Here is a 19,597-nt window from a genome sequence, read left to right on the forward strand (position 1 = left end):
CCAATTACAAACTCCATTTCTTTGATACCCACTACCAATGAGGCATATCCAAATAAGCCTGAGTCTCTCACCAATGAATTATTCTGGGGATTTAAAGCATCCATTTATAAACAGGAAGACATACTTTTTTTGGAAAAAAGGAAACCTCCTTAAAAAAATTTTCCAAAGCCAACTTCATGCTACTGAAGTCAGAAGTGACAAACCTCGACACCCATGCAGACGGGATCTGAAAGTTCGACTGCAGAATCTTACACTAAGGCACTGTATGAGCACATCCACTCGTGCATGAATCGTGCCATCCCAAATAGAACTAAGATGCTCTCCTCCAAAAAAAGGAATCCAATCTGGTGGTCCCCTGCTATAAACAAACTATACAACAGAAGGAAGAAATTGTTGCAGAAAAGAGGAAAATCCCAGGATGCAATAAACTCCCTCACCAGCCTCAGTAAGAAGCTGAGATCCCTCATAAAATCCTCAAAAGCTAGATACGAAAATAAAATTGCCAAAGATTCCAAAGACAACCACAAGGCATTCTATAGTTATGTCAAGAATCTAAATGGCAATGCTCTGAGCTTCAACAGAATGTCATTAAATATATTGATCCCAAGGATATTACCAATATCCTGGCAGATCGATTTAGTGCCAATTTCACCCCCTTCTCACTCCCTAAAGGACCCATCTCAATACCAAAAGATTGCCAAATTCCAGTAATCACGGCCACACAGGTAGAAACCGCACTCTCCAAAGCTAAGAATACAGCATCCATGGGACCAAATGACATCCCAGGCTGTGTACTACATGAACTACAAAATGAAATGGCACCTCACCTAAGTGTCATGTTTAATCATAGCCTTACCGCAGGCTTCGTGCCCACTGAGTGGTGCACAGCTACAGTTATCCCACTCCAAAAGGGGGGATCCACCTTGGATCTGATGGGCCTGATTTGCAAGGGCATGGAACGCATTATCATGGAACTTATAAACAAAGACATTGGCAACCTTCAAACACAGGACCCCACCCAGTTTGGGTTTGTGAAGGGCCAATCTTGTCTCCTGAACCTGACTGACTTCTTCGAATCAGTCTCCAGAGCTGTGGACGAGGGTAAGGCGATCCACACAGCTTATCTGGACCTTGCCAAGGCCTTTGACACCATCCCCCACTCTGGAATCATATATAAACTTACTAAGCTGGGTATAAATCCCTACGTCAATCGATGAGTTGCCAACTGGCTTACTGACAGAACCCAGACTGCAAAAGTAGCCAACTCCAAATCCAGCTCCAGACAAGTGACAAGTGGAGTACCTCAGGGTTCAGTCCTGGGACCACTCTTGTTTGGCATCTACTTCTCTGAAGTACAGGCCAACACTAAGGGACTCTGGCTAACAAAGCTCACAGATGACTGTAAACTGGGAGCCATCACTGAATCCCCAAATGATGTGGATATTCTACAAAAGGGCCTTGCAGAAACAGATGCTTGGTGTCAGAGCCTTAGGCTCAAGCTCAATGTCAAGAAATGTATAGTCATCCCCTTTGGGAAAAAACACGTACCCGTGAATTACCACATAGGTGGCAGTACACTAAACACCAAAAGTGGGATAAGAGACTTAGGAATATAGGTGGACAGTGGTCTCACTTTCCATAACCACATCGCCACAATAGTTAGGAAATCCTTCTATGTGGCACACCTTATCACTAAGGGCTTTTCATCCAGAAAAAAGGAGGTCATTGTCCCACTGTACTCATCCCTCATTAGACCCATTACAGAGTATAATGCCCCATTTGGTATGTACCTCAAAAGACATCTGCAACTGCTGGAAAGGCCACAGAAATACCTCACTAAAAGAATCACAAGCCTAAAGCAGATGCCATATGCTGACCGTCTAAAAAAACTCCAGCTATACTCTGTGACATATCGTCTACTCAGAGGCGATCTCTGCTTAACATACAAGGCCATGTGAAACCCTGAGCTGTTGGACATGCTCCACTTAAAGAAATCACAATCCCTCAGAGCCTCACACTCCAGGGATCTAAACCTTGTCATCACAATGAACAGAACATGCTGGAGGGATAGGTTCCTGACCTAGAAACTCCCCATACTCTGGAATAGACTGCCCAAACATGCCAAGCAGAGCACCTCCTTGGCCCTCTTCAAAAGGAACCTTGATGATTGGATGGGAGATAGGAAATTCACCCCGGGGATCATGTCAGTCACCCTGCTAGACAGGGGTCCAGAGAAGTAAATATTGTGGGAAGAAATATCCAGGGAATTGTTATGGCTAGGCTTGTAAAGGCCCTAGGGCCGATAGCTTAGTACCAACCTATGAACCTATACTTCAATATAAAATATACAGACAGTGCTTCTTAAATGTTGTCAGTATTAAACCAAATACTGCAATGCTCTAAAAAGGCTTCAGATGTACTTGACTTGGTCATCTCAGATATAACACCACTGTGCTCTATGCATACAGCCACTGGTCAGATCTAATCACTATTCACTAACCTTCATGGTAAAGACCAAACAAAAAATGCCCACAAACCATACTATCTTTTGGGATATCTCTAAGGCTAAGCTACTGAAGTGAGCTGAAGTCCTAAAGTGTTTCAATAACTCCTGTCTTTCAGTACCCAAGTAGCCAAGAGCAGTGCACTCGCAGACAGTTTCTAGTCTCACCCCAGTGACTGCATCAAGACAGCTGTCCTAATATGACAAGTAGAGTGCCAAGTTTATAAGGACACCCATGTGGTGGAACATTGGTATAACAAAAGAAAAAAAATCTTACTCTTAGGAATACATGGAAACCCCCACATTCTAAATCTGTTCTAAAAAAATAAACAGAGATTTTGTTTGTTGTACTTGTTTGTTCCCAAGTATGAAATTAAAGCTATAACTGCTAACAATAACACCCATGGTCCCTCATCTGTTGGAAACCTTAAGACCAATACCAAGCAACTTACTGTGCTGAAACACCCACTCAGCCCTGTGGACATAGCCAACATATTAGCTGATACATTAATTTTATTTCAACTCCCAGACCTCCCATATATGACACCATATCTACACCAAAAGATCAACTCTGAGGAAGTTTTAAATGCTCTCTTAGACTTAAACACTGGTTCAGTGGGCCCTGAAAATGTGCTGGGAAGTTTCCTCATTGGTACAAAGTACTGTTCAGCCTCTCAAATGATTTTGTGCCAGAGGTACAGAGATAGACCAGTAGGCCTTATCATCCTTATCTGCAAGATAATACAGCACATCATTATGGACCTCATAAGTGATCTGAATGGAAGGATAAGTCAGCAAGCAAAGGAGATTAATATTGCTGAAACTGAATTCATCCTCAAGTCTTGGTGAGTACCTTCGCGAGACGGACCATGTTTTTTCACAAAATCTTACCAAGATGACACTGATATATAGACAGTATTTTGTATAGCATATATCATGGACAGAAGTAGATCAAAAATTAATCTGGGTGCACAAGACCCAGAATAAAAAAGTGCCCAATCCTGGCAGGTGGACTGGTGCAAGTAATGGAAAAAATGACGCTGTAGAATCCTCAAAATAAAGAAAATTTCCTATAATGGGGCTAGGCCAGACCCAAGGGGGGATGGTCCCCCTGTTGTAGAAGGAACTAGCAGTCCACAAAAAACTGATAGGCCAAAGATGAACCATAAAGACGATAAAGTGGACTATTGAGGATAAAAAAGAAATGATGTACTGTTACTATTATGCAAAAATTCCAGAATTTCCAGGCACAAGATATACAAAAAGATTAAGAAAAAAAATTAGAGGAAAGAAAAATACTTCCACAAGAAAAACTGTGAAAAGCCTCAAATAAAAATTTGCATTCGTTAATACAACAGATTTGTGAAAAACATTATATAAACCAAGAAACTTTGATTTGTTTGGAAAAAGAAGCATATGAGGAAGTGTGGAAATATAGACAAAACCTAGAGATTTTTGAAAAGTTTAAAAAAGAAATATAGACATGGGAAAAAAAGTGAGATATGATATGGTGCAATATTTATGCAAAGTCAAAAGCCAGATTAATCAATACAAAAAAGGCAGCCCCAAATATATTCAATACAGGCAAAGGCGTCCAGATATGAAAAAATTCACAGTAAAAAAATATCACAAAGAAGGAATGTAGAAAAGAAGATTAGTGAAGTAGAAGTTAAAACAATAGAAGCTGAAGTTATTGAATGCCTGCAAAGTGAACGATTTGGTGTAGAAGGTCTAACATGGGTTCTGTTAAACTACACTTTTTAGGTAATCTGCACCTTTACTCAATGAAAACACTGAGACAGTTCTGCTGTTGCATTCATTTACTGCACACGAGGTTTACATCTAGCTTAACAATGAAAGGTATATACATCAAAAAGTACTTCAGCTTACAGTATCAGGTCTGCAAGAATAGAAGAATCAAAGTCTCTGATACAAAAGGAAAAGTCCCAATCTTTATAGTGTCATTTATGCCTGCATCAGCAGTTTAGAGAATTTGCCAGAATAATAAGTCTTTCCTTTGAAGCTGGTCTGCTGACAGTTTGTTTTCCATATTTTAAACATTTTGTTCCTGAAGAATAACTCCTTTCATCCTTGGCCTATATTGCGTATCATGTTGATGAGACACAGCTGCATACAAGAGTTCATCTTGACCTGCTTGTAGATAATAATTTTACAAAGCTGCATAGTTTATGAGAGATAAAATATTTTATTTCTGATTCTTATTAATAATGAATGCCAATCTATATAGTTTTGCTAAGTTAGGTAAATGAGTTTAAACTGAGTGCATTCTACACACTGAAATGCAGAACATTTATTTTGCATTTTCAGAAAAATCCACATAAATCCATTTTAACCTGTTCTTTACTCTCATAATTTCCACTTTTATTTAAAAAAGCAGAAAATGACTGTTCATTTTAAATTTTTTCTTTCAATGGTACACATTGAAACTTTCTCCAGTTTATTCAGGTTAACCATCATGATTTGCTGAACTCTACAAGTTTTTCGCAAATGACAACGTGTATAGCAATTCCAGATAGTTAGTATGACTATAATGCCTAACACTACTAATACAGGATGTATCAACCAATTTAACATATTTTTTCCTGATTTTGACCAACCAGTAAAGATATTGCACCAGTTGTGAGCAGTGCCTTTTTTGGTATTTTCAGCCAAACTAAATAGTTTATCTTTTGCAATGATGCTTAATGCCGCATAATACTGAATACTTTTATTTCTTTTTCCCAAATACTCTCTGAGAATTTTAGTATTGTTCATTATGTTTTTTAAATTATCCAAGGATACAAATATATTGGGAAGCTGTATTAAGTCATAATTCCAGTTCCTGGAAATATTTACTTCTATGGGTTCAGTAAACACATAGCTCTTATTATTCCATTTAAGGAAATCAACATGTGATAAACATCCCACAAAAGGTAATTTTAAATTATGACCTACATCTTGATCTGTAATCAGACAAATATACTGAGGAGCCACTTTTATAAACATCCGAAAAGAAGAAGGCATAATAGTTCATTTACACAAACAGAATGCAGTACGCAAGGGTTATAGACAGGCAAATGCTGTCCACAAATTAGTCCATTTTGAGTCTGTTACAATACTCGATTTTATGTGTTTTTCCTCTCACATCTATATAATTACCTTCAAATTGTGGCAACCAACACTCATACCCTTCTGGTACAAGAAATATCATAAGTAACACAGTAAACTGACACACAGTAGTGGTATCAGTAACATTATAATGCATAAACTTTTTTTCTGTACAATATTGTGGAGTACAGTATGTTACTTCAGTAAATAACCTAATGCAATCGGTATTAGGTATCCATTTGTTTAACAATTGCTGCCAAACATTTTTATTTTGTAACATAAGTTTAGTTTGTACTCTATTTTTCTGAATTTCCACATACAAAGATTGCATAGTACATGTTTGTCCAATTTACAAAAATTGTCATATTATCATCAAATTTTAACTAATGTAGCCGCATAGCATCATAATTGGCTAAGAATTGCTGCTGATAATTTACATTGTGCAGGTGTGTCTTCCATATTTCTGGATTCCAAGATGCTTGTAAATACACAATCTGAGAGATATCTTCCCCCACTACTTTTAATTGATTAGTCAGAATTTCAATGTCAGCTGCATTAATAGCTCCCATGTCTGTATTCAGGTTTCCTAGCAGAGTATCATACCATGCCCTTTTATATCAGCACCTGCCTATGCCTGGGAATGTGATGTTAAATTGTACCACAACCTTTTGATACTGTTTGCCTGCCTTTTTGCAGGTAGAAGGGATTTTAACCAAATGTTCTGTATGAACAGAGATAGGTTTACCTGTTAATACTGATAAAACATATCCCCAAATGTATGTGGCCTGTAATGACTGTGCTATTAATACACATTACCGAAACTCCAGTAGTAAAATTTTGTTGTATTTTCGTATTATTGGGAGGAATACTAATTCCCTGTACACTATGATTACAACACTTCTTCACATAAGTGAAGATTAGCTGTTGTATTGATGTTGGATATTTCTTTGAATTTTCTCCTTTTTCAAAATAAAATATAGGAAATTGACAACATTTAATAGAGACTTTGGAATTAAATTTAAGGGTTACTTTAGGACTATTTGGTTGAATATAATGATGACCCTCAACCGTGAACCAAAAGGTAACATTACTGGAAATCCTTATGTACCCGAAGATACAAGTAGCATTACATGGACAAGTAAAATTGTCCTGCTGTCTTTGTTTAAGAGAATGATTTACATCCCAACCTAGCTCTACAGTATTATTGTCATTGTTTATTTTCCAAACTTGCATTTCTCTTGTTTGACTCCCTACCCCAAGGGCTTCAATAAGTACAGTCAGTACAATAACAAACAGAATCTTCATTATGTACAGTACTATAACCTTTCCACGTAAGTGGCATTAATCTGAAAAGTTTTGATAGATGCTTTGTCAACTGTTTCAGACTTGGCATTTGCCGTGAGTCTACAAAAAAAACCCCACAAAACATGAAGTCACTTAATGACTTCCAACTGATCTCTATGAACAAGAATTATTTTGCTCTTTTTCTTTCCTTTAACTTTGTACACTAGAGGTCCTAACTGAGCAATTACTTCAAAAGGTCCTTGCCAATTACTATCCCATGGACCGTCCGTCTGGAATGTCTTGATCAATACCTGTGTCCCAGATGGAAGGTTTACTTCTGGCATAACAGGATCCTTTGACCATAATTTGAATGCTTGCATTTCTGATAGGCTTTGACACAAATCAAAATATCTTTTAACCATTGTTGATGCTGTGCAATTTCTAATAATGGTCTGTTTGTACTAACAGTAGGATCGAATGGCAATTGTACAGGCATTTTTCTACCTGCCATAACTTCAAAAGGTGAGATCTCTGTTTTACTGTGTGGAGTTGCTCTGCCACCCAACAAAATTCCAGGCAAATGTTTTACCCAATTTACGCCTTTTTCCAAACAGGCTTTCCTAAGGTGTTCCTTAAGAGTCTTGTTCATTCTTTCAACTATCCCATTAGACAGGGGATGATAAGGAACATGAAATTGCTACTGGATACCAAGCAAATCACATAAAGCTTTCATCAATTTACTGACAAATTGTGGCCCGTTATCGGATTCAATAACTCGTGACAATCCCCAGTGACAAAAAATGTTTTTCCATAAGGCTTCTGCTGCAGTTTTAGCCGTCACTGTTTTTGTAGGAATTGCTTCTACCCATTTTGAAAAAAAACATCAACTACTATAAGATACATGTACCCACTTTTAGCTGGGGGTAATGGACCTGCAAAGTCAATTTGGATGGCGTACCAAGGTTCATTCACTGGAGTTACCCTTACTACCTGCGTTTTTTTCAATTGAGCATTAACCTGCAAACGTACTAAGCATTCAGCATGCACTAAATCGCAAATTTTCTTTAACTGTGGATGCCAGTACTTGGTTTTTACAATGGGCCATAACTTATGTGTACCCAAATGTTCCAATACCTGATGATTAAATTACACTAACTGTTGTGCCTGTTGGTATGGTATATAAGGAAGACTAGAACTGTCTTCAAAACATTTTGCATAATATTGCCCTGGACTTTCTCCTACAAGAATACATTTTTCTAACTCTTCATGCAACCAAAACTTAGTCTGGATCTGCAGCAAATCATGTTGCAAATTCTGAACTGAAAATGTCTGTATGGCATGTACTGCAGTGGTTTTATCTGGTACACTAGAAAGGTGTTCTGTAGGATACAATTGCATTCCTTTCTTTGCTGCCTTTTTTGCCATCTGATCAACATAGTTATTTAACTGAAAAATTTAATTTGTAGCTTTTTGATGAGTTTTTACCTTTAAGATACTGTAGCAACCCACAAGGGACTAACCACGAACCAAATTCCAAATAGTCTGTAACACAGAAGCGTGCTTGAGTGGTTTGCCCATGTTATCAACAAACCCTCTCCTTGTCCATGTAGACATATGCAGCCACAGAGAATTAACTACGTATGCACTGTCTGAAAAAATATTGACAGGTGGAAAATGCTGTAACACAAAAAGAACTGCTTTTAATTCGGCTCGCTGAGCAGACATGTGTCCCGGTAACTGAATCGGAGTCGGCTGTCCCACAGAAGGGTTTTCTGGTACTACTGCAAATCCAGTCCGATATTGTCCATTGTCCCTTGTCCCAAAATCGAGCACCGTCAACAAAGACGGATGGCCTGCCTTCCTAAAAATCAGGAGACAAAATGGGCTTTTCTGGATTTGAAATGTGCCTAATGCGTTCATGTCATTTTCCTTCATATCCCATGATGTTAGATAAGTAATACTTATTTCCTGCCTTTATTGTAACTTGCTTGACACTAAATAATGCCAACCATTTTGCAAACACTGCTTGATTGATGTCATCAATCAGTTTATTTAGCTGAGTCTCATTTACCAAAGCCTGTATGGCATAATGCGATGTCTGTACTATAATGTCTTTAGAGAAAACTGTTAAGTATTCAGTTTGCTTTAAACCCCAGTAAATGGCCAAAAGTTGCTGAATGCACGGGTGATATCCCCTCTCAACATGTGTCATTTTCCTACTGAAAAATGTAATGGGACGTAAAGTCTTTTTTATTCTAGAATCAGAGCCCTGAGGTCACTCCTGTAAAAGCACAACAGAGAGTGTGTTGGGTCCAGCTGCTGCCTGCAACACAAAGGGACATGTTAGACTTGGAACTACTAATTTTGTAGCCTTGGCCAATGCTGCCTTCAAATCACAAAAAGCCATATTTTCCTTTGGTCCCCACTCCAGAAAGGGTAATTCTTTCTGGCTAGAAAGCATGTCATACAGAGGAGCTGGCATAATCCTCTATAAATTTCCAATTGTAATTCATGATACCCAGAAATTTGTGCAAATCCGGAATGGTAACCTGTTTATCCATTTGCAAGATTCCCTGCACCCTCTCCGAACAAGGAGTATGCCCAGAGGGACGTAAAATAGTACCTAGAAAATTTACTTTAGGTGACATGAATTGTACCTTTTCACTTTTAACCTTAAACCTTGCCTACTACAGTGTTTGAAGGACCTGTGTCACTTCAGCTAAATGCTGTTCTTTTGTTTCAGACTGCATTAGTATATTATCAATGTAATGCAAAACAGAATCATTAGATTCTAGACTTTGTAGCATTTGTCCAACTATTTGGTGAAATATACCTGGACTGTTTTGAAATCCCTGTGGTAACCGCTTCATGACATGCTGTTTATTTTGAAATGTAAAGGCAAAACCTTTGTCAATCTTTTTCCAGCAGTGGTACTGCAAAGAAATCATTAGCTAAGTCTATGACCGTAAACCACTGACTCTGTGGTTTTATTTTTGCTGCTAGCTCTGGGACCCCTGGAATCAGATTAGCCCGGGGAGTTGTGAATTGGTTTACTTTCCGTAAGTCAATAACCAATTGTTAAGTCAAACTTGAAAAAAAAACACCGCTAACTCACAACCACACCAGCGATATCCATGATATCCACAGACTCAGTGATCAAAATCCAAAAAGAGGCAAACACGCTGAATGCTAATGAGCAAAATGAAAAGTTTTATTTAAGCCAAACAACGAAGCTTTTCATCGGCGCACTGCACCAACTTCATCAGAATAAACAAACTCGTGCCATTGCACTGATTCCCTTAATATACAATGAGCTAAAAAAAATTGTTAAGTGCCATCTTTCTTTTTAACTGGCCATATAGGTGAATTTGTAGAGCTATTTCCCTTTTGAATTATTCCCACATCAAGCCATCAATGTATGCAATTTTGCATATCTGTTTCTGCTTCCTTTGGGATCGGATACTGTTTTTGAAACGGCGGAATTAAATCTTTGCCACTACCTACAGAAACTGCTTTCTGTAGCTTCCCACAGCCTGTGGGCCCTTGAGACCACAACATAGGGAACTGTGGTTTTACCTTTAACCATTCTTCATTTTCAGCAGGGGTGACAGTATGGCCCTTTTCAGAACTGTTTGATACATGTATTGCCTCAATCATACATAAAATGGGGCCTTGTCCTTGCCATATAATACCATTAGGACTGTCTATAACAGTTCCCATTTTGGACAATATATCCATTCCCAAGATTGTAGATGTGCAAGAATTATGCATCAAAAATACCCCTTTCACTGGTTCCCCTTGACAGGAGAATTGTACTTGTACAGGTTTACAACCTATAGCTAGACATCCAGAGCCATTAAAACCTGAAATACATGTACGTTTAGACAAGTCAGGAGGAAAATGACTACCTGTCACTGAGACAGCCGCTCCTGTATCAAGAAGAACATCTTTCCACAGGTTCTCCTCTACCCACATGTTGATAAGTGGTTGTCCATCCTTCCCTTTCCTGAAGTTAGTCAAGAAAGAGACTTGGGTGGGGGGGGGGGGGTCACACCCCTATAATAGATCTACTTCCCACCCCGAATCATCGGTGATATTGGACTGCAAAGGACATAACTGCAGTGTTTTCTCGACCTCTTCATTCAACATAAGAAGATCGATTAAGTTCATGATGCAAGGCTATTTGCTGCTGATAATTGGGATTTACTGGACCGTCAGGAGAGACAGTTGTATCCTGTGTGCTAACAACATTACCTTGTACAACGACACTAGGTGTCACACCATCCCTTTGCTGTACTGGGAATACTGACTGTTGAGTGTTTGTAGTATATAGGGGGTTGCTGCTGTAGTCCCCTATTACCCTCTGTCACATATTGCTGTGAAGTGTACTACTGTGTTTGTACTTCTGGCTGCATTACCTGTTGCTGTTGTGGTACACATGGCTTATCAAATTTATTTTTTTCACAGTAAGAAACTTAACCCTTCGCCTCTTGTTCCTGGCACCATCTGTGATAATACTTACAATTATTTTTAGTATGACCTACCTATTTACAGGAATAACAAATAGGCTGTCTCTTTGGAGGACCCTCTACAGATTGAGTAACTTAATAATTTAACTGAGTGGCTGGGGGAGGTGAAGCTGCTCATGGTTGCCCTTGTATAATTTGCCCTTGACATGGTTGTCCTGCTACCTGCTGTGGGACTTGCTGTTCCTGATTAATCCATCTCCCTCGCCCCCTTCCCCTTACTTCACTAACAACAGGTGCATAACGGGGAATATAAATCTTTTGCTTATGAACAGCATTATCTTTACACATAATACATGCTTGCAGCAATTTATTTACTAACTCTGTGAGTGTGTTTGAAGATTCTTCATAAATAAAAGTTTAATATCCCCTGGGACACCTTTCAAATGGTCCAAAAAGGAGCGCATAACAGCTTTTGAAAATTGACATTTTTTTATATCTTTTTCATCACTGCCATTGACTAGCATATATGCCAGCTGATAGTGTTAAACTTGCTCTTCTATAGAGTTACAAAATGTCATTTGAAACTGATCTAAAAGTGTTGGTGTGAGAGACTGCCCCCTAGGGTATGTTAACAATACTGCTGTCATTATTGTCTGTTTAGTTTGTATTAGATACTGCTTTTGCTGAATATAAGCCATTAAACTGTGAGCTTTGGCAAACTGAGACCTACATGAGTGGAGTTAAGTAGATTTTTACCTGCACTTTTATCAAATAATACACAATTTAAAGTAATTTGTTTGTGTTGCATTGAGCAATATCTAGCTGGAAGTTGACTGTTTTTTCAGTAGTTCTTATACAAGTGGTATTTTCAGTTAAGGCTTGTTAAAAAACCTGCATAGCCAGTGATAAGTGGGGGTAGTTTACCTCATTGTTATTCGGTTTCTGTCTTATACAAGTGGTACAGTGAATTGTTTTCTGTTTAAACTGTGAGCTTTGGCCAACTGAGACCTACATGAGTGAAGTTAAGTAGATTTTTACCTGCACTTTTATCAAATAATACACGATTTAAAGTAATTTGTTTGTGTTGCATTGAGCAATATCTAGCTGGAAGTTGACTGTTTTTTCAGTAGGTGGCTTTGAAACTGAAACTCTTCTAAATTTGCACTTGGATACTTCTCCTGGGCCCATCTCATTTGCTCACTCAAAAAAAAAAAATGTATCTGCTTTTACTGTATTTGTGTTTCTTCCTACTTTATTTTGCTTTTGCATCATCTTAAAGGTACTCAGTTGTATTTACTACTGCTTGGTGTAACTCATTCTAAGCCTTTTAGTTTAAGCACTTGGGCTTCAGACCAGTTGTTTTACATTAAGAAGGTTTGTGGTCTGCACTATAGTGGCAGGACAGGTAGCTTACATCCTTCTAAGTTGGGAACTGCTGACTGAGGGCTCAGTGTCTGTTATTCTAAAAGTGTATTAATTCTGGTTTAAGCACTTGGGCTTCAGGCCAGTTATTTGACATTAAGAGGGTTCGTGGTCTGCACTCTTGTGGGAGGAGAGGCTGGACTCTGCCCTTCTGAGCTGGGAATTTCTGGTTAAAGGCTTATAGTGCCTGCATATTTTAACTGTTTCTTACTAAAATTGGTACACCTTGTTTGCTGTAGCATAGACTAGATCCAGGCCTGCTGAATCTAGCTTTGTTTGTATGCTTGTTGTTTGTTTGCTTATTTCCCTGAAACGCTAATTCCACCTAAAATGCAGCTGTTCAGTGCTTCTGTGGATCCCTAGTGATATCTGCATTGCTTACTGTACTTATTTCCTTGTTTCACTTGAATGAAAGTTACTGTTTGTCGTTTTTGCATTTAAGTTACCTGTAGCACATTGCATTTAAGTTACCTGGCACTTGCTCACTAAAGCAATTATATAGGTCAGCGCTAAAAAATTAAAAGCACTACACCCTCACAAACTCCCCTCGAGTACCTTGTTCCCCATTGGCCCTTTTTTTTCAATTATAAAGGAATTCCCAATACTATTCTAGCATGTCCAAAGGTCAGTTGTCAATCTCCTCTCTGGTCCAGCTGGTGAACCTGGGAATCTTGAGGCAATGTTACAACTGCCTCATGTACACAGACAACCCTCTCCTCCTCCCAACAAATCCAACACATGTGAGAGATGCAACCATATAGCCAAACTGGAGGCTAAGCTCTCTCAACTCAGTACTGGCGTAACCAGTCAGGAGGAAAGGGAAACCACACTCACTACAATTCCAGTCTCACATAGACCTACCACGACAGCAAACCAAACACATAAACACACAAAAACATACTCGGAGGCTCTAAATAAAAATCTGCCTAAGCAGCAGAGACCTCCAAAGCAGACACCCAAGAAACCGCTACCCCAAAACAAAACACGTGCAACACATAGCTCACAAACCCAGTGTGCCGAACAGTCACAGCCCTTAAGGCTAAACAACACACCTGATACACTTGTAATAGGTGACTCTATCGTCAGGCACACTGACGTCCTGCTCGCCAGGCTGAACAAGGAGAAGGTCATGGTGAGCTGCCTGTCGGGCGCTAGAATCCACCATATAACACAAGCACTCATGTCACTCCAAGGCAAGTACAAATATGACTCAGTCATTGTCCATGCTGGTGTGAATGACCTGAGACGTACCTCCCTGGACTACATGAAAAGAGACATAGAGGAGCTCTCTGAGCATGTAGCCCAGGCCGGTATGACCCTGACCTTGAGTAGCATCTTACCTTCACCAAGAATGATGCCACAATATGAAGACAAGATGATCAAGTTCAACAATTGGCTTAAGTATTGGTGTCATTCAAAGGGGATCCGATGCCTGTCAGCCTGGGATGACATGCTCGACAAGCCACGATGCTTCGCTAGGGACAGCTTGCACCTATCACCCCTGGGCTTTCAGATATTGGCAAAGGCTCTTGCTACCCCCATAGTGCCTTTTTTAGGCAAGGCTGAAAAGACAAACCCACCTCCATAGGTATCACAGGGGATAAGAAACTAAGAGTAATGCTACTCAACGCCAGAAGTCTAAACTTAAAGATACATGCACTCAAAACTCTCCTTAGCATGGAGAACATCGATATCTGTGCAGTAACAGAAACCTGGTTCAAGGCTCCTGAGAGCACCCCAGCACTACCAGGTTATACCTCATACCATGCTTTTCGGCCCCAAAACTTGGACCGAACCATGAAAGGAGGGGGAGGATCAATATTCGTCAATGATACCCACACCTCCAGGTTGGTGGCACAGCACGAAGCATCAGAGACTATCCATGTGCAACTAACAGTGGGTAAAACTGCCTTCCAGTTTATATCCTGCTACAGACCACCCTCCCAAATCTGGGAACTCCACTCGGCCTTCCTGAGAACACTGGAAAATATGAAGGTCTCTCCAAACACCATTATACTGGGCGACTTCAACTACCCAAACATAGACTGGGAGCATTACTCTAGCTCCAACACCCAAGCCCAAATGTTCCTAGAATTTATAAACTCAAATGCTACGGAACAACTTGTTACCACTCCCACAAGAGGGGAAAACATACTGGACCTGATCATCACCAACATGGGGACTCTATGCTCCAGACCAGAAGTGTATCCCTCACTGGTAAGATCAGACCATAAACTAATCTCACTGGATATTCACATCCCGACCCCACCCCCTGCCCAGAAAACCACAGTGAAAAACTTCACTAAAGCAAATTTTACACTCCTCAAAACTGAGGTGGCATCCTTCAAAGCCCCCGGGCCTGTGGAAAATATGGCCCAGACCGCAGAATCCTTTATATAAAAGCATTCTATGAACACCTTCAGGAATGCATGGATCATGCAATCCCAAATAAAACCAAGACCCAATCCTCCAAAGGCAGACATCCTGTCTGGTGGACCCCAGCCATAAACAAACTATACAATAGAAGGAGGAAGCTACTACATGATAGAACAAAATCCCAAAAAGGGAAGGCATCTCTGATCAGTATTAGCAAAAAACTACGGGCACTCATAAAATCGTCTAAGACCAGCTTTGAGAGAAAAATTGCACAGGACACTAAGGATAATCACAAGGCTTTCTTTAGTTATGTTAGGAACCTGGGTGGGAATTCCCAGATATTCTCAGAATTAGTCCAAAATGACAAAAAATACACCGAACCCACAGACATTGCCAACATCCTAGCTGACAGGTTCAGTGCAAACTTCTCCCCCCTTCCCACCAAAAAGGCAAATGTCTATCCAAGCAGAGTGCTGCCCCCCTGACATCTCAGATGCTCAGGTAAGAGCCGCCCTCTCCAAAGCAAAAAACACAGCATCAATGGGACTGGACGGTGTCCCGGGCTGCGTCCTACATGAACTCCAAGAAGAGCTAAACCCAAACATAAAACTACTGTTCAATCTCAGCCTTACTACAGGATATGTACCCAAACAGTGGCGTACAGCAACGGTGGTCCCTCTCCACAAAGGTGGTGCCTCAATGGATCCTGGAAACTATCGCCCCATAAGCCTGACTAGCTTGGTCTGCAAAGCTATGGAAAGGATCATCATGGACCTTATAAATAAAGATATTGGGGACCTACAGACACTGGATCCTACCCAGTTTGGCTTTGTTAAGGGCAGATCCTGCCTCTTAAACCTGGTCGATTTCTTTGAAACAGTCATCAAGGCCATTGACGAGGGGAAGGTGGTCCACACAGCCTACCTGGACCTCGCAAAAGCCTTCGATACAATACCCCACTCGGGCATTATAGATAAGCTCACCAGCTTAAATATAAACCCCTATGTCACTAGATGGGTTGCAAACTGGCTCAAGGACAGAACCCACATGGTTAGAATTGCTGGAGCCATGTCAGACTCCAAACCAGTTACAAGTGGCGTCCCACAAGGCTCAGTCCTGAGACCTCTCTTGTCCGGTATATATTTCTCAGAGGTACAGGTCAACACGGAAGGACTGTGGCTGACCAAGTTTGCAGATGACTGCAAACTGGGCACCATAATCGACTCTCCAGCCGACACAAGCATCCTCCAAAAGGGCCACATAGAAACAGACAACTGGTGCCAGAGCCATGGCCTCAAGCTAAACGCCAAAAAGTGTATAGTCATCCCCTTTGGCAAAAACAAAGTGCCCACAAATTACCACATAAGTGGTAATCCATTAATCTGGAAGAAGTAATTAGGGACCTGGAGACCCAAGTTGATAGCAATCTCTCATTTGACAACCACGTGGCCAAAGTGGTTAGAAAAACATTTTATATAGCCCACCTAATCATGAAGGGATTCACATCTAGATCAGGGGAGGTCATCGTGCCTCTTTACTCATCCCTCATCAGGCCCATAATTGAGTACAATGCCCCTTTTGGGATGTACCTTACCAGACACCAGCAGCAACTGGAAAGACCCCAAAAGTACCTCACCAAGAGGATCAAAGGGCTCAAACCGATGCCATATGCTGCCCGGTTAAAGAAACTCCAGCTCTACTCAGTGGCATACCGCCTGCTCAGAGGCGATCTGTGCCTGATGTATAAAGCCATGTCCAACCCAGAATTAATGGACATGCTGCACCTCAGAAAATCCAAATCCCATCAAGCTACACGCTCGAGAGATTTGAACCTCAGCACTGAAATAAATAGGACAAGCTGGAGGGACAGATTCATAACCCAGAGGCTCCCTTCACTCTGGAATAAAATCCCAGTCCAGGTTAGGCAGAGTCCCTCACTGACTCTCTTCAAGAGGAATCTTGATGAGTGGATGGGGGATCATAGGTTTACCCCGGGTATCACTTTTGTGTCACTGTTAGACAGAGGCACAGTATACTAACCTCAAAAAGGGCATACCAAAATTAATTTAAAATGGGTGGCGAAAGCCAAACACACTCTGGCTAGGCTTATAAATGCCCTAGGGCAGATAGCCTAGTATGAACCTATGAACCTAAAACATTGTGGAATAAAATTCCAAAAACAGCGTTCAAGTGTATCATTCCATACAGTGCCTACAATTTTAAGAACCCAAGCTTCAAATGTAATCATGTTATTAAAATTACCTTTCTGTTCATCCCACTTAGGGGGAGTTTTTAACATCCTAGACTGATGATAAACTTCAGCAGAAAATCCTGCTGAGGCTATGATAGGGCTTGTAACTGTAGTTTCTAATGCTTTAGAATGATATTTCTCTAACAGGGCTTGTAATTTTAAAAGCTCTTGATTAGCTAAGTCTGTTGCTTTAGCGACCTCAAATTCTTGTGTCTCCAACTGAGCTCGTAATGTGTTTATTTCCTCCCTACAGGTACGTCACTCTGTGCGTCGGCCAGCTGCTTTTCATATTTTTCTTGCAAACGCACAATTTTACTCATTAACCCTTCTATCATACCAATAGCTTTACTGCCTTATTCAATAACAGTTTGTGTAAAAGTCTTAATTTTAGACTGAGAGACTTTCAAAAACTGAGAAAATTCTTTTGTACAGTCAGCGGTGTCAGCATGCAGTTTACCAGACGCATTCCATTTATCACAGTATGTCTGAAAATGACCCATAAGGTCAAGATCCTGCTGGTTGCTAACTTTAGCAATCCAATCTTTAAACTCCTGCAAATCAGACTGTAAAGTACAACCTTTGACATCTGCATCACTGTCTAACAAATCTTTAACAAGAGGATATACAGAAACAGGAACCATTGTCTGTGCTTCACGCATTACTTTATCCTGGTTGTGTTCCAGGTTTTGTACCATACACGTTTATGACAAGGCATGCAAAAAGAAACATTTAAATAATTGCAAATAGCACATTTTTGTACATTCTGTGACACTTTTGTCTAATGTACATACCAATCAAAGGTAGAGATCCACTTACATAATGCTGGATTGTCAGTTTTTCCTTACAAAGACTTACAGGTGCTAACATGCTGATCATACCGTGTATTTAAATAATTCCACACATTTATATATGGTTCGGACACATCAAAAGTAAAAGACTGAGTGCACACTTCGTGCATTCATTGTTAAAAGAAAAACAGAAGAAAATATTTACAAAAATGATCAGGACAAGGTGGCTAGACTTGACGCGAAGATCAGCTGTGGGAAAATTCTCTGCTGTCTTTCACTAGATGCTGGTGAGACAAAAATGTTGGCAGTATAATTTTCATACCTCATGGGTCACCAACTGTCAGAAGAAAAATTACCATACTGCCCTGTACTGCACTGAGTGTTTTGTCCTCCAGTCAAAAGACGAAGTTTAGGAAGAGAAGAATTGATTCTAAGAAGGTCTGTGCTGGAATGTCGCACTGTGAGAGGCACCTCTTCAGGTCACCTCCCTGGTTATTTTGAATAGACTGGTCTTGCCACTGTTAAACTACACTTTTCAGGTAGTCTGTACTTTTACTCAGTGAAGACACTGAGACAGTTCTGCTGTTACATTTATTTACTGCACACAAGGTTTACATCTAGCTTAACAATGAAAGGTATATACATCAAAAACATACTTCAGCTTACAGCATCAGGTCTGCAAGAACAGGAGAATCAAAGTCTCTGATACAAAAGGAAAAGTCCCAATCTTTATAGCGTCTTTTATGCCTGTATCAACAGTTTACAGAATTTGCCAGAATAATAAGACTTTCCTTTGAAGCTGGTCTGCTGACAATTTGTTTTCCATATTTTAAACATTTTGTTCCTGAAGAATAACTTCTTTCATCCTTGGCCTATCTTGTGTATCATGTTGACGAGACACAGCTGCATACAAGAGTTCATCTTGACCTGCTTGTAGATAATAATCTTACAAAGCTGCATAGTTTATAAGAGATAAAATATTTTACTTCTGATTCTTATTAACAATGAATGCCGAGCTATGTAGTTTTGCCAAGTTAGGTAACTGAGTTTAAACTGAGTACACTGTACACACTGAAATGCAGAACATTTATTTTGCATTTTCAGAAAAATCCACAGAAATCCATTTTAACCTGTTCTTTACTCCCACAGGTTCCATCACAGCATTAAGGAACGAGTACCCAAAGTAAGGAGAAACAGGAAGATGAGGAGACAACTGAAAAAGAAATATGGACATGGGAAAGAAAAAGAGATTTAATATGGTGTAATATTTATGCAAAGGAGAAAGCAAAAAGAGTAGCACCAAAGATACCTGAAGAGAAATACAAGCAAAGGAATCCAGACATGGAAAACTTTACAATACAAAAAAATAAAAAGACAAAGAGGAAAAGTAGAAAAG

General features: G+C 39.9%; 1 protein-coding gene across 2 annotated transcripts in view; it reads right to left on the reverse strand.

Annotated features, from left to right (window-relative positions):
- Nucleotides 1-19,597, reverse strand: part of PPP1R32 (protein phosphatase 1 regulatory subunit 32) — a 1,379,387-nt gene that overhangs the window by 78,966 nt on the left and 1,280,824 nt on the right. The gene's annotated exons all lie outside the window — the stretch shown is intronic.

This window comes from Protopterus annectens, chromosome 17.part0 (assembly GCF_019279795.1).
Source record: "Protopterus annectens isolate FY-2018-M chromosome 17.part0, PAN1.0, whole genome shotgun sequence".
Lineage (NCBI taxonomy): Eukaryota > Metazoa > Chordata > Ceratodontiformes > Protopteridae > Protopterus > Protopterus annectens.